This window comes from Triturus cristatus, chromosome 4_1, assembly GCF_964204655.1.
Source record: "Triturus cristatus chromosome 4_1, aTriCri1.1, whole genome shotgun sequence".
Taxonomy (NCBI): domain Eukaryota; kingdom Metazoa; phylum Chordata; class Amphibia; order Caudata; family Salamandridae; genus Triturus; species Triturus cristatus.
In genome coordinates, this window is record NC_140585.1 from 1,041,472,322 (window position 1) to 1,041,487,875 (window position 15,554).

A 15,554-nucleotide genomic window follows, 5' to 3' on the forward strand; every position below is an offset into this window, starting at 1 on the left:
ATGATGTCATCAGTGATGTCATCAGAGATGTCATCAGTGATGTCATGAGTGATGTCACTGACCTTGTCATGAGTGATGTAATATGTGACGTCATCAGCAGTGCATTGCGGGCGCGCGAGTTATAGTTAGCTGAACTAACTATAACGGGGAAATTTCAATGGTTTTGTACAAGTGAAAAGTCCAGCTAACTATAACACCCCTGAAACCTATGGTTTTTTCAGTGAATTTCTGAGGTTTTTTAAATGCTAATTCCTAACTATAACGTGCCTGAAACCTATGGTTTTCTCTGTGAATTTCAAATGTTTTTTAAATGCTAATTTCTAACTATGCCTACAGAGATAGGACATGTGAAGAAAGAAGAAAAAATGCACAGAAAGAAAAAAGAAGAAGTGCAGAAAGAAGCAACAGAAGTCCTCAAAGACGAAGAAAAGTGCAGGAAGAAGGATAACGTGCAGAAAGAACAAAAAGAAGAGCAGAAAGAAGCCTTGTTGCAAAATCATCCTGTACCCTCACAGGGCTCGACAAATCCACTCGACCGCTCGCATTTGCGAGGTAAATTTTATGAGGTCGAGCTATTTTTAGGTCCTACTCGCCCTTTCTGGCGAGTAGGAAAACATACTAACTTTTGTCCTCCGTCTTTGAAAACTGAGCAAATGTGACAAGATAACAAGATTTAAAGGCCTTTGTATTGCTCACAAAGCAAATGAGCAATAAAAATGCCTTTAAATCTTGTTATCTTGTCATTTTTGCTCCGCTTTCAGAGACGGAGGTCAAGTAGGTCACTGTTAGGGTGAGGAGATTTTTCAAGGTACTAGTCCTGCAGGACTAGTACCATTTTTCAGATTTTTCGAGCCCTGCCTCAACTTTTTCAGACGGATACTGGTGGTAACTGAGTCTGACTAACCAGTCCTAGAGCCAGTGCTATGTTAAAAGACACTTAGAATACAGTGAAAACACCTACATACACTAGGGAACATTATGCGTTGGGGTCCCCCTGTGATTAGCATGACCTCCTCTGTAAGCCCCTAGTATATAATAGGGCAGGGGGATTAAAACTACCTCTTAAAACAGGCCACAGGGCGTTTTTGCACATGTTAACTCAGGCCCCGTACCCTCCCTTCACCACTGTGTAAACACGCCCTGTGTCCGTTTTTAGTTGGGAGATTAAGTTCATTTGAATCCAGAGGGTCCCTAGGGTCCAACTAGCCCACTAGGTACCTCCAGTAAGCGCCACAGAGCTGCGTTGCAGAGAGGTGTAAAAAGTGGCACGGCCTGGACCACCTCTCTGCAATGCAGCTCAGTGGTGCTTACTGGAAGCACTTGGTGGGCTAGTTAGCCCCCAGGGGCCCTCAGTATTGAAGGAAAATTATATCCCCAATTTAAAACGTGCCATAGTGCGTGTTTGCACACGTCACCTCAGGCCCCGTCCCCTCCCTTCACCACTGTGTAAACGTGCCCTGTGGCTGTTCTAAGTTGAGAGATTAAGTCCCCTTGAATCCTAAGGGTCCCTAGGGTCAAACTAGACCACTAGGTACCTCCAGTAAGCGCCACAGAGCTGCGTTGCAGAGAGGTGTAAAAAGGGGCTTGGACTCAGAACACCTGTCTGCAGCGCAGCTCCCTGGTGCATACTGGAGATGCCTGTTGGGCTAGTTGGCCCTCAGGGACCCTCAGTATTGAAGAGGAATTAATTCCCCAACTTACAACTCGCCAGGGGGCGCGTTTGCAGAGTGCTGCAAGGAGGGGGCGTGGCCTGCGGCACAATGCCAGTCTTTTATTTATTTTAATTTGTTAAGAAGGGGGGCTGTGTGGTTCCCCTTCTTATTCTAATTTATTGGCCCTGATGACCCCATCCCCCAGGGCCTGTCTCCTAATTATATTTTTTTGACCCCAATCCCCAGGGCCGGCCACTGTTTTTTATTATTTTTAAAAAATATATATTTATAGACACACCTAGGACATGCTGGACAAACCGTACGTACCTATCACCATGACGATTTGCGTGATATTCATTAAAAGGCGACTATGCATACAATGAATCCACGTGGAATGTATTATTTTACACCACTAGTGAAGTTCTGACATGTCTGATGCCCTACCGTGCCTAATCCCGGTAGACACCCTTGTCGTTTATTTATACAAACATGGGTAGCTATTGACGGTCACATTTAATACACATGCACACCAAGCCATTCAAAGGGGATTCGACAAAAATTCGACCAAAACTATGCAAGAAACCCCCCTCACGGTTAATAAAACACACATCCACTGCCGGATGTGTAATACTTTTTATTTTACTCTCTGGAAAGGGGACGAACATCACTTGAGAGTCACAGCGCGCTCCTGGCAGAGCCCAATGCTGTGTTACACCCACCATTGCCTGCCGAGTGCCACACACCTCTGTGTTCTATTCCACCAGCTAGTGCATATGCTATGACACTCTCTAGCCCATGTGGACTGTAACACCACCCCGTGAATATGTCATGCCACACTTGTCTTTGCACGGGTTATATTGCCCCATCTAACGTGCCTTCCTCTATGCCTATGTTATAACGCACAGTGCTATGCCATACATATTACAATCTGGGATCCATATCTTTGTCACAGTGCATATGCAACGTTACACTCCCCAGCACATATTTTATATTACAACTTTAGAGACTAGTTAGGTTACACAACACTGCCCTGTGCATATTACACTCCAAGGCGCATATCGCATAGCACGCGCTAGTGCCTGTGCTATCTTGCGCTCTCCAATGAATCTGTCATTGCGCACAATGTATTGCATATTATATTTCACGCCCGGTTCATCTTGTATCACACTTTTTGGTGCATAGTTTATACCATACACTATATCTAGTTTTCATTTTCAATCGTGCTCTCAGGACTATGTTCTATATAACACTGTGTTCACCTACCCTTTTCACGGGCATTACATTTTGCGATAGGGGGTGGAGGGTCAGGGGGTGTTTCTGCCAAGTGAGCCCGGAGTCACAGTCACAAACGTCCTCTTCTTCCTGAATAAAAGTGAGATTATGCTGCATACTTGTTCATATTTTAAGTAGTTCGCACAGACACACGTTTTAAAAACAATAAAGTTCCTAATACCCGCCTTCTCTGAACAGTTAGCTTGCTGCCCCATCCCCCGCCTCCCTATCCTCTGTTGTGTGAATCCATGGACTAGCCTCCTCCCTCCTGCCATGCATGGTCCGATGTGCTGCCACTGCCCTCAATTTAGTATGATGTACCAGTCCACTCCTCCTGCCCTCCATTGCCCAATTCTATGCCCCATCATTGACCTCCTGCTTAAACTCTGTGCTTAGCTTGCTGCCCCTATTCTCCTTCCCCCTGCCCTCCGATGTCTTTGTGTATGCCCCTGCTCCATCCTTTTTGCCCACCATGTTCCATGGGCCTGCCACTCCTATCTACTCTGAGTGTTCTGTTGAGCTGCCACTCCCCTCCCACCTGCCTAGCATTGTCAGATGACTGTAACCTGTCCCTGCCACCTCCACCCTGCCTGTCCACATGCCATGCCCCTATCCTCTTCCTCCTGTCCTACATGGTCCATTGTACTGCCACACCCTTCTGCCCTCCCTGGTCTGTTGTGCTGCAACTGCTCCTCCTGCCTGCCCCGTGCGGTCTGTTGTGAGGCCCCTTCCCCTGAACTTTCTTGTCTGTGCACAGGTCCGGACTCTCCCTTCTATCCTCCATCGTCCTTTGTGCATGCCCCTGCACCCTCCTTCTTGCCCATCATAGCCATTGTGCTACCACTAACCCTCCCACTTGCCATGAATGGTCTTCTGTGCTGCCATGGCCCCTACCACCTTCCCTGTGTGGTCAGTTAGCTGCCCCTGAACCCCTCCCACCTTCCCTCCATGGTCTGTGTGTATGCCATTACAGTCTCACTGTTGCTCTTCATGGTGTGTCTTGCTTCTAGTGCCCATCCTGCCTGACCTCCATGGCTATCTTGCTGCTCCTGCCCTGCCCCCTTGCCCCCAGCCCTCTGTTTACATGTGCAGACCCCTACTCCCTCCCTCCTGGCTTGTCTGTTCCATTGTAATGCCCCTGATCCATCCCTCCTGCCCTTTATGGTCTGTAATGCTGCAGCTTTCTCTCCTGTCTGTCCATTATGGTCCTGCCTCTTGCCCCTCTGTTCTCTGTTGTCCATGTGCATGGTCCTGTCCCCTCCCTCTTGCTTTCTATGGATTGTTGTGCTGCACTCCCGTCCCGCATGCCCTGTGTTGTATTGTGCTGCTGCAAACCCTGATGCCTGCCCTGCAGGGTCAGTTTGGTGCACCTCTCCATGTCCCTCCTGTCCTCTGTTATCCAAGTCCATGTCCCTACCCCATTTCCTTCCATGATCCAATGTACCATACTTGCGAACATTTTGAACTTGGTAAGAGGGAGATTTTGAAAAAAAACTGGGGTATTGATTTTCCCCTTTGAGTTACATTGAAAAAGAGGAGATTGTAGACAGGAGACAGATGAAATAAAGCCCATTTGAGTTTAAAAACATTGGACGTTTCCTGGCTGAATCGGGTCTGTTGGCATGTATGGTTGTACTACCATTGCCTCTTCCTTCTGCCCACAATGGTCTATTACATTGCCACAGCCTCTCTTGCAAGTCCTGTATTGTTGGTTTGTTGCCCCTGCCCCCCTTTCCACTGCCCTCCATAGTCTGTTGTGCTGCCACGGCCCTTCCTGCCTGCTCAGTGTGGTTAAATTGTTGCCTTTGCACCCTCCTACCTGCCTTCAATTTTCAGAGTCCGTGCCCCTGGCCTCTGCCTCTCAACAGTATCCAAATGAACAACTAGATTGCTAACATTCTATCTATTTATTACAAAAGTGTGAACGCCTGACGTCATCTTGATGTAATCAAAACTGTAATACCTAGAGCATTTCCTTTAGAAATTACATATATGAGAGGGTCTTATTGGCATCAAAATTATGGTTAGTGCTCTAAAAGACTAAAATAAGGACATATTTTCTGAGTTTTCAAATAGCGAGAAAGCACTTTTAAATTATTTGTTACCTTTATGTTTTTTTATCCAGTTGACCACTTGATTAAATGTTGCACTTAGGGGAGAGGATGTGGTGTTACTTCCAGAACTGCAGACTTTGCAACTGGGGAACCAGGTTGGAGTTTCTGCTTCAGCTCGACATTCTGTGATTCTGGTCAAATCACTGAGTCTCCCCATGTCTACAACCAAAATGAATTTGTTCTTGTGTGATGTAACCAATGCTCATGTAAAGCACTCCAATACCTGAGAAGTCTGCACTATATAACACTGCAAAAACACAAAATAATAAGTGTTTTGCACACTTCTGTCATTGGGCTATATTTGGGCTACATCTGGGTGATTTTGGGCTACATTTGTGCTCTTTTGTCTCCGGTGGCCATCTTGGGAGATTTATTTGTTATGAAGTTTCCTAATTTCCTTATGTACTGCAGTCTCCTCAGTAGGAAATGCTTTCAGTTTTTTACTTTGATTCCATCATGAAGGCATTCAGATATGTCGCACATTTGCCATAAATTCTGAATGTTAGCACTCTAGTTGCTCATTAGATCACTGTAGTAAAACTACTGTTCACCATGGAAGTCTGCTCCTGGTATTAAAAGTGAATGTTTCAGTCTGCATGTCAGAATTTTTTAATGAAATAGAAGAGGATTTGAGAAGTCACTCAAAATGTGCCCTCATTTTCTTTCTTCAGCATTAATCATAATTTCTATGGCAAAATGAACCCCCTCATTGTGTTCCTTTTTAAATTAAATGTTTTAAGTGTTTCCAGTTTATTCCAATCAAGATGGCTTCAGGTGTGCCATACTTTTGTCATAATGAAGACAGTAAGCGCTCTAGTTGTTTTAAGAACACTCTGGGACATTCTGTCATTGGGCTATACTTGGGCTACATCTGGGTGATATTTGGGCTACATTTGGGCTCTTTTGTCTCTGGTGGCCATCTTGGCAGACTTATTTGTTATGAAGTTTCCTAATTTCCTCATTTACTGCAGTCTCCTCAGTAGGAAATACTTTCAGTTTTTTACTTTGATTCCAAAGGCATTCAGATGTGTCACACATTTGCCATAAATTCAGAATGTTAGCACTCTTTTTGCTCATTAGATCACTGTAGTAAAGCTACTGCTCACCAGGGAAAACTGCTGCTGGTATTGAAAGTGCATGTTTCAGTCTGCATGTCAGAATTTTTTAATGAAATAGAAGAGGATTTGAGAAGCCACTCAAAATGTGCCCTAATTTTTCTTTCTGCAGCACTAATCATACTTTTTATGGAAAAATGAACCCCCTCATGTTGTTCCTTTTTAAATTAAATGTTTTAAGAGTTACCACTTTAATCCAAGCAAGATGGCTTCAGGTGTGCCATACGTTTATCATAAGTAGGACTGTTAGCGCTCTAGTTGTTCTTTGGAACACTCTGGGAAGCTGCAGTAGAACACAAAGGAATCAACTGACAGTCTCTGCCCTTGTTGGATGTACATGTTTTACTGAGAATGTCAGACTTCATTCTCACATGACTGAGAAAGATAATGTGAATTTACAGAAAATAAGCTCTCAGTTTAGCTTATAGATCACCTTCCAAACCTCTGTGGGAAAAGCATGAGAAAATATTTTTCTCTCAATCATGATATCCCAGCAGAAGGCTTTTTCACATGGTGAAATCACCTTAGAACATACCACAATTCCTAAAATGAGTATGGTACCATCAACAAATGATTTATAATGTAACTAAAGTCTTAAAACCTTCTATTAACTGCAATGCTTTTTAATGAGGTGCTATCATGTATATTGGTCCCAAGATGGCTGCCAACACTTCTTGGATGAAGTGCTGACAGCCAATCAGATCTCAGGATGAGATGTGTGGTTAGGCTCCGCCCACATATATATATGATTTTACTTTTGATTTTCTCAGGAACTACTGAACAGATTGACACCAGACCTGCAAAAGGCACTTCCCTGACCTGAGGACTACCTCTCTGCCAAATTTCAAGTAATTCTGTTCAGCCGTTTGGGCTGTACCTTGGACTAAAGGTCCCTATGGAAAATTGCATGGGGAAAACGCGTTTTGGGACCCCCCTTTTTTCTCAGCCCCCGCTTGACGAATCCCCCCGAGACTTTCAGCGTAGGAGCAGAGCGGAACGCCCCACCTATTTTGAAAATTTTGCGAGGATTCGTCTACCGGCGCCAAAGTTATTCCAAATAGAATGTTGCGGATTTCCTATGGAAACACGGTCCTAACTATAACTATCTACTGGCGACCGCCAGTAGATAATATATATATATATATATATATATATATATATATATATATATATATAATTTACACACACACTCCCTCTCCCTCTCTCTCTTTCTCTCTCTCTCTCTCTCTCTCTCTCTCTCTCTCTCTCTCTCTCTCTCTCTCTCACTCCCCTCTCTCTCTCTCTCTACTCCTCTCTCTCTACTCCTCTCTCTCTACCCCTCTCTCTCTCCCCCCTCTCTCTATTCCCCCTCTCTCTCTCCTCCCTCTCTCTCTCCTCCCTCTCTCTCTCTCCCCCCTCTCTCTACCCCTCTCTCTCCCCCCTCTCTCTCCCCCTCTGTCTCTCCCCCTCCCTCTCCCCCTCTCTCTCTCCCCCTCTCTCTCTCCCTCCCCCCCCCCCCCCCAGTTCGAGGAGCACTCCAAAACAGACCCAGTATTGGCTTTAACCAGCATTCTTTTATTCAGATAATTTCACAAGCCTAACGTGTTTCGAAGTGAAGACCTCTTGTTCACAGGCATAATCTGAGGCTTTGCAGTATTCAAAGGCATTATCCCAGCATGTCCTTTATTCATTTCAATTACCCTTCCATGGGCCTCACAGGTGAGTGTAGTATCCTTTGCATGCTAGGATGTTTGGTACCTTCTCCAGTGTCATCGAGAATGCCTTTTTAAACATTATTTCCCTTAGTAGGTTCTGCTCTGCCACACACAGTTAATTATTATTTTCCAACCCTCTAGTGGGACTCTGAAAAAAGAAGAATTCCTGGTGATTTCTGCCGGTCTATTTTTCCACTTGGACTCGAAAGTTCTGTGTCCTCTCAAATTTCAAGGTGGTGCATCCTCATGGCTGGAACGCCGTCAAATTCATGCAAAACAATCTCTCCCCGGTTGGAGGAGCACTCCAAAACGGACCCAGAATTGGCTTTAACCCCTTCGCTGCCAGGCCTTTTCCCCCTCCTGTGCCACACCCTTTTTTGGCTATTTGGGGTAGTGCACGCTGAGGCGCCTGTAACTTTTTGACCACATAAGGTATCCACGCCAAATTTGCGTCCTTTTCTTCCAACATCATGGGGCTTCTGAAGGTACTCAGGGTTTGTGGATTCCCCTGGAGGGTTCACAGAAATGAGCCAAAATACAGCAAAATTTAGTTTTTTTTAGGGAAAATGGGAAAAACGGACTGCAAATGAAAGCTTCTGGGTTATTCCCTGCAAGTGGGGCTGAAATCACCTTTTTCCCAGCTTTTAGGGTATACCAGACTTTTGTGAGAAACCCAACATTTTTTACACAGTCTTGGCATTTTTCTAGGACATAGCCTATTTTTGCTATTTTTTGTGCTTTCGACCTCCTTCCAGTTAATGGTAGAAATGGGTAGAAAAGCAATAATAGATCCTGGAAAGCTATACATTTTAGAGAAGTAGACAACATTCTGAATTCAGCAAGGGGTCATTTGTGTAGATCCATCAAGGTTTCTTTATAGAAATGAACAGTTAAATATAGGATAAATTGAAAATTTGTTGAAAAAAAGCGCCTTTTGTGTCAACGTTTTCACCTGTAACTTCTTCTAATTGTGACAGCTCTTTGAAAGCAATATATGGTTACATCCGCTGGACATTACTGGTTGTGGGGATATATAGGACTTGTAGGTTCACCAAGAACCCGACTAACCCAGAGCCAAAAACTGAGCAGCAACTTGCAATGGTTTTTTATTATGTACCGGGTATATAGTAATTATTCTGTAAAAATGTGTACATGGAAAAATCGGTATGAAAGACACCTATGTATTTCTGAAATGGGAACAAAATATAGAGTTTAGAAACAGTCGATATTTGCACATTTCCGAAATTGGGAATACTCATACTAGCATGAGAATTATCAGTCATTTTTTAGAATGACTTCTTTTTTACACAATGTCTTTCATTTGGAAGGCAGAAATGCATCGAAAGTCAATAGGTAATAACAGTTCCTTTACAAATCTGAATTACCCTAAGTCTCCCGATACAAACGGTACCTCACTTGTAGGGGTAGGCATAGTGCCCACGACAGGAAATGGCTCAAAACCCAACGTGAACACACCACATTTTCACAATGCAAAATTACCCTTTTTTTTAGCAAAGTGCCTAGCTGTAGTTTTTTTAACCCTAGCTTTGCCGGCACCTAGGGAAACCTAACAAACCTATACATTTTTGAAAACTAGACACCCAGGGGAATCCAGGATGGTGTGACTTGACTGCCTCCCACCAGGTTCTGTTACCCAGAATCCCTTGGAAACCTAAAAAATTGCCAAAAAAACACTTTTTCCCCACATTTATCTGGTGGAAAGTTCTGGAATCTGCGTGGATCCACAAATTTCCACCCACCCCGCATCCCCCAAAGTCTTCCGTGAAAAATGGTACCTCACTTGTGTGGGTCAGCCTAGTGCCCGCGACAGGAAACGGCGCAAAACGTAACATGGACACACCTCAATTTCGTAGCCAAAAATGACGCTTTTTTGGCAAAGTGCCTAGCTGTAGTTTTTGAACCATAGCTCTGCCGGCACCTAGGGAAACCTAGCAAATCAATACCTTTTTGAAAACTAGACACCCAGGGAAATCCAGGATGGGGTGACTTGACTGCCTCCCATCAGGTTCTGTTACCCAGAATCCCTTGCAAACCTAAAAAATTGCCAAAAAATACACATTTTCCCCACATTTCTGTGGTGGAAAGTTCTGGAATCTGCGTGGATCCACAAATTTCCACCCACCCCGTGTTCCCCAAAGTCTTCCGAGAAAAATGGTACCTCACTTGTGTGGGTCGGCCTAGTGCACGCGACAGGTAACGGCGCAAAACGCATCGTGGACACACCTCAATTTCGCAGTGAAAAATTAACTTTTTTTGGCAAAGTGCCTAGCTGTAGTTTTTGAACCCTAGCTCTGCCGGCACCTAGGGAAACCTACTAAACCCACACATTTCTGAAAACTAGACACCCTGGGGATTCCAGGGAGGTATGGCGTGCATGGATCCCCCAACGTTTCCTTACCCAGAATGCCCTGCAAACCTCAAATTTAGCTGAAAAAATCACCTTTTTCACACATTTTTGTGTGGGAAAGTTGTGGCATCACCGGGCTGACACAAATTTCCTACCACCCAGCGTTCCCCCGGGTCTCCCGATAAAAACGGTGCCTCACTCGTGTGGGAGGCCCAAGTACCCGCGACAGGCAAGGGCCCACAACGTAGTGAGGCGACATGAAAACATGAGCACGTAGAAAGTGAAACTGAAATGAGCCTCTTGGCTCATTTCAGTTTCACTGTAATGACGTCGGCGCGACGTGCGCGCCGATCGTCATTACAGTGAAAAGGGGGGGGGGGGGCCTTTGGAGCTGGGGAAGCTCTTCCCCAGCTCCCAAGGCTATTTTTAACTAAAGGGAATCCCTCTGGTGCCCGCACCAGAGGGATTCCCCAGGGAATGCCTCATGACGAGCTGGACTCGTCATGGGCACAGCGCAACTGTGCTCCATGACGAGTCCAGCTCGTCATGGGCACTGGAGGGGTTAACCAGCATTCTTTTATTCAGATAATTTCACAAGCCTAACGCGTTTCGAAGTGAAAACTTCTTGTTCACAGGCATAATCTGAGGCTTTGCAGTATTCAAAGGCATTATCCCAGCAGATTTGGAGTGCTCCTCAAACCAGGAAGACCTTGTTTTGCGTGTGTATATATATATCTATCTATCTATATTATATTCACTGAAAAAAACAAAGGTTACAGGGATGTTATAGTTAGGAATTAGCATTTAAGGAAACTTAATAAATTCCCTGAGAAAACAAAGGTTATAAGGACTTTATAGATAGGCTCAAATTCCACTCAGTTATAGTTAGCTGAGCGAACAATAACTTGTGCCCCCCAATGCACTGCTTAAGACCTCACATAATACATCACTCATGACACAGTCAGTGACATCACTGATGACATCTCAAATGACATCACTTGCGTACAGATTTTCTGTTCTCATTGTCAGGGAATCATTTTGATGGAGATGTGACATCTCTTCTCTGTATGAATCCACAGTTATGATCAAACTATGGGTTGCTTGTGTAACATGAGAATGTCCTTGTTAAAGTGGTAGATCTTTTGGTTTTGGAACTCAAATCGTTGGTGAAACAGAGTCTCAATCTTATTGTGAGACATTGTCTCCAGTGGATTTTGTTCCAGGCAGCCTAAAACCTCGGATCAAAGTTTATGGGCGCTGGATTTTGCATACAGTAACACTATGAATCCACATAGATTATGCTGACTGTGTTCCACTGCTCCCGTTATTCCAATTGGTATTTCTTGAGACTCACACTTCTGTGTTCATTCTGCTTGGTATATTTCCGGACATGTAACTGTTGCTAGGTTGGCAACTAGAGAATGCACAAACATCTACAAAATAGCAGCATATATACGTTTTGACAAGAGGTTGTTTCATTATCTTGCCAGTATTGGGTAATGGGATTGTGTGAAATTTCAACAGGATACTGGATTGTGTTGCTGAAAATTGGTATGATCTCTGCTCTGTACCAGTTTTTCGAGATCTTTATCTACCTCAGACAGTACAAGTGCATAAGATTTTAAAAGGTTGGAACCAAATAGGAGGAAATCAGTGGGTATGATCACCAATCTTAAAGCATTCTTTCTTTTTTATTAGAGGATTGACTCTTTAGTTCTTGGGGACATGCCTGAAAACTCCATGTTTGAAATTGGGTTGTTGTTGACTGGGGTTTGACCCCTGCTTAGGAAGCAGCACAATCCTAGTCCGGTTAAGGGGCAGGCAAACCCTAAATTAACCTGCGCTTGCCCTGTGGTAGTTTGGCACAGATCAGTCAGGCTTAACTTTAGAGGCAGAATGCAAAATATGTGTGCAACACTTCAAACAGTGAAAACACCACACAAAATGATTTCACACCTGGTTAGACAAATTGCTCTAATTTAAATAAATAAAACAAGACCAAAACAACAAAAATCTGATTAGTAGAACTGGAGATATTGCATTTCAACATTTTTAGGTAAAATAGTGGCAAGAAGCAAAAAGTGTTATTGGGATTATCTGGTCGCGCTAACTGGGACAAAGTGACAAGTTCAGGCCGACTGTGATGTAGTGTGGGCCAGCTACAGGTCAATTGGGTTTGAACCAATAGCACTATATTTAGGAGAGAGAGCACACGCACTTGAGTACTGGTTAGCAGTGGTAAACCGTGCATAGTCCTGATACCAGCGAAACCAAGGTCAGACAAAGTGGAGGAGGAATGCAAAATGTTGAATTAAAACCACCCTAAGGCTGTCAGGTCTAACAGTCCATCATTGTCTAAGTTATTGTAGGAAGCTCGGTTTCTGTTGCAGTAACCCCCCCACTTTTTGCCAGACTACTGATGCACTTTGACTTGATGTGCCCTGGGTTAATCAGGTTCCCAGGGCCTATGTTCTTTCCCAAAACTGTACCTTGTACCCCCAATTGGCACCTCTCTGGCCACATGTCAGTCCTTTGTAAAAGGTACCATGGGTACTGTGGCCAGGGAAGGCCTCTAAGGGCTGCAGCATGTATTGTGCCACCCTTAGAAGGCCTGTACCTTTACACACACACACACACACACACACACTGCCATTGCAGGCTGCGTGTTTTGGTGCAGAACAAAGTGAAGAGTCGACATGGCATACATCCCTGTGTGCCATGCCTACAGTCCACTGTCCTGGCATAGGTCAGCCACCCCTCTAGCTGGGTGCACTATACCAGTGGTGAGGGTACAGGTGCATGAGCCCTGTACCCCTACAGTGTCTGGACCTATTCTTAGACATTGTAAGTGCAGTAATTCCATTAAGAGTATATGGTGCTTAGGGTTGGTCATTACAAACTCCACAGCACCATAATGGCTTTACTGAAAACTGGGAAGTTTGGTATGAGTTTTCTCAGAACATTTAACCCACCCTGATGCCAGTGTGGGATTTAATGAAAAATGCACTCAGAGGCCATCTTGGAGATGCCCCCTGAAAAACGACCTGCCTTTGGTGGGTTTCCTGACTGGTACACACCAGCCTGCCACCACAAGACATGTTTCTGGACCCCTGGGGTGGGAGCCTTTGCTCCCTGAGCCCAGAAACAAAGCCGTTCCTGGGTGGAGGTGGTCACTTCTCCCCAGGCCAAGAAGAGCCATCTGTGGCAAGGGAGCCTCAAAGACCTTGCCACCTTTGTGATTGCGACCCCCAGCCTTTCCTGCTATCAGGAACAGCCCCCGTTCCGGTCTCCTCTCCTTTTCAGCAGGAAGACAGGCAGGAAAAATTAGTCCAGCCCAGAAGGTGTGCCCACCTCTGCCAAACCACCCCCTCCCTCAGATGGTGGAGGCGAGGTTAAGCCAACTCTTCAGTGCGCTCCATCTTGCAGTTGGCAGGCACTGTCCAATCAGGGTTAGGGATTGTGTCCACTTCCCCCACGTTGGGTGAGCACACCAAGGGTGTAGCCACCCTAAGGGCAGTAGCCCATTGGCTACTGACCTCAAGACACCTAAAACTCCCCCTAAATACAGTATTTAGGGGGCAGCCCTGAACCAAGAAGACAGATTCCCGCAACCTAAGAAGAAAAATGAGGAAAAAAGACACCCAGCAAAGGAGACTGCAGAGAAGAACTGATATGGCCCTTGCCCTACCGGCCTGTCTGCAGTTTCCGGAGATCCTGTGCCGAAAGTCGCCTTGTCCTGCAGCCAGTGATCTCCAGCACTTCTGGGAGGACCGACTGCCTTCAACAAACACCGAATCTCCTGTGAGCAGCAGCTCTGTTCAAAAGTAACAGCCAAGAACGACTCCGAGCCTGCTGAGGACAAAGAAACTTGATGCCTGGAACCAACACTGCACCCGACACCTAGGGCCCGAGTCCGAGTGGCCCACTGGTCCCAGCGAAGTCCCCCAGCGCTTCAGAGCCCACCGTGGGCTGACCCCTCCTGGACTCCCCAACGTCGCCGGCAGCCTCTGCACGGAGACCCCCCCCCCCCACCCCAACTGCAATGGGCCTGGAAATCCGATCTCAAAAGACACCCCTGCATTCAGGCGCCCTGCGTCCTGGAGAAGAGAACCCGAGGTGCACCTATGTCCCGGAGCCCTCCAACTTAACTGCCCAGCTGTTGGTTTCTCCCAGAAGTCTATCTGGACCGAGCCTGCAGCAAAAATCCAGAACCGGCAACTCCCATTGAAAACAGGACACCCAACGCTAAATCAGCACTCTGCATCCGGCTGCCCCTGTGCCGCTGTGGGTGCACCTTGTGTGCTAACTCAGATCCCCCTTTGCTCTGAGCTAAACCCAAGGAGCTTGGCTCCGACAACCTTGTGGCTTGCTAATGAGCAGCCACCAACTGGAGGCCCCCTATCCCACATTGGATAACATTGGGCCTTAGCACTCTGCGCCTGGCCGCCCTAGAGGCCGCTGAGGGTGTTCTTGGAGTGCATCCTCGACCCTGGAGGAACCCTGGTTCTAACCCCAGAATACCAACTCCTCCAAATAAGTACTTACCTGCAAACCGTTAACTTCATTTCCTTCCATAGGATTGCATTGACTGATTTTCCTTTGAAAATTCGTGTGGAATTGGTTTGTATGAAAACTTGAAAAACTGCAAATGTACCAAAAGTGAATAACTTACCTTTTGTCCAGGAAATGTCTGTGTGATACCTAGGCATATCACACTGATTAGCAAAAGTAACTTAAAAAGTAATCCAAGAAGTAACGAGTATTGTAATCTACAAAGTAACTGAAAAGTAATTCTGATTATTGACTTGCATGTAATTCAACCAACTGCATTTGAACCTGCATTTAACTGTAAATCATGGCATAAATCTTGCAAAGTAGTATTTCACTTACCTGCACCAGGCTTGGCTTGGTTCTAGAAATAAAATAACTAAATAATATTTTTGATACAAATTGGTCTGACTTCAGTCTTTGAGTGTGTGACATCATTTCTTGCCTGAGTGTTTACAACAAATGCTTAACACTACCCTCTGATAAAGCCTTACTGCTCAGCCACACTACCACAAATAGAGAGTAAGATATTATCTACTTTAACCTCTGCCTACCTTTGGGGTTCCACTGGCCTCTGTGCACACTATACCTTACTTTGGTATAGTATATACAGAGCCAACTTCCTACAGTTATTGCCTGGGAAAACGTTCCACTTTCTCTTAAAAAATGCTCATAAGTGAACCTACCAAGTGCCCAGCATCTTTACGCAAGATAAAACTCAGTAAAATTTCGAAGGAAAAGGTTGCCTTTCTGGGACCCAGTGCTTTACATGCTCGGTTACTTTTATCTAG

General features: G+C 45.2%; 1 protein-coding gene across 2 annotated transcripts in view; it reads left to right on the top strand.

The window, feature by feature from the left end:
• The window catches only part of GSAP (gamma-secretase activating protein), a 762,740-nt gene that overhangs the window by 515,595 nt on the left and 231,591 nt on the right, over positions 1-15,554 (top strand). The window lies entirely within an intron of this gene.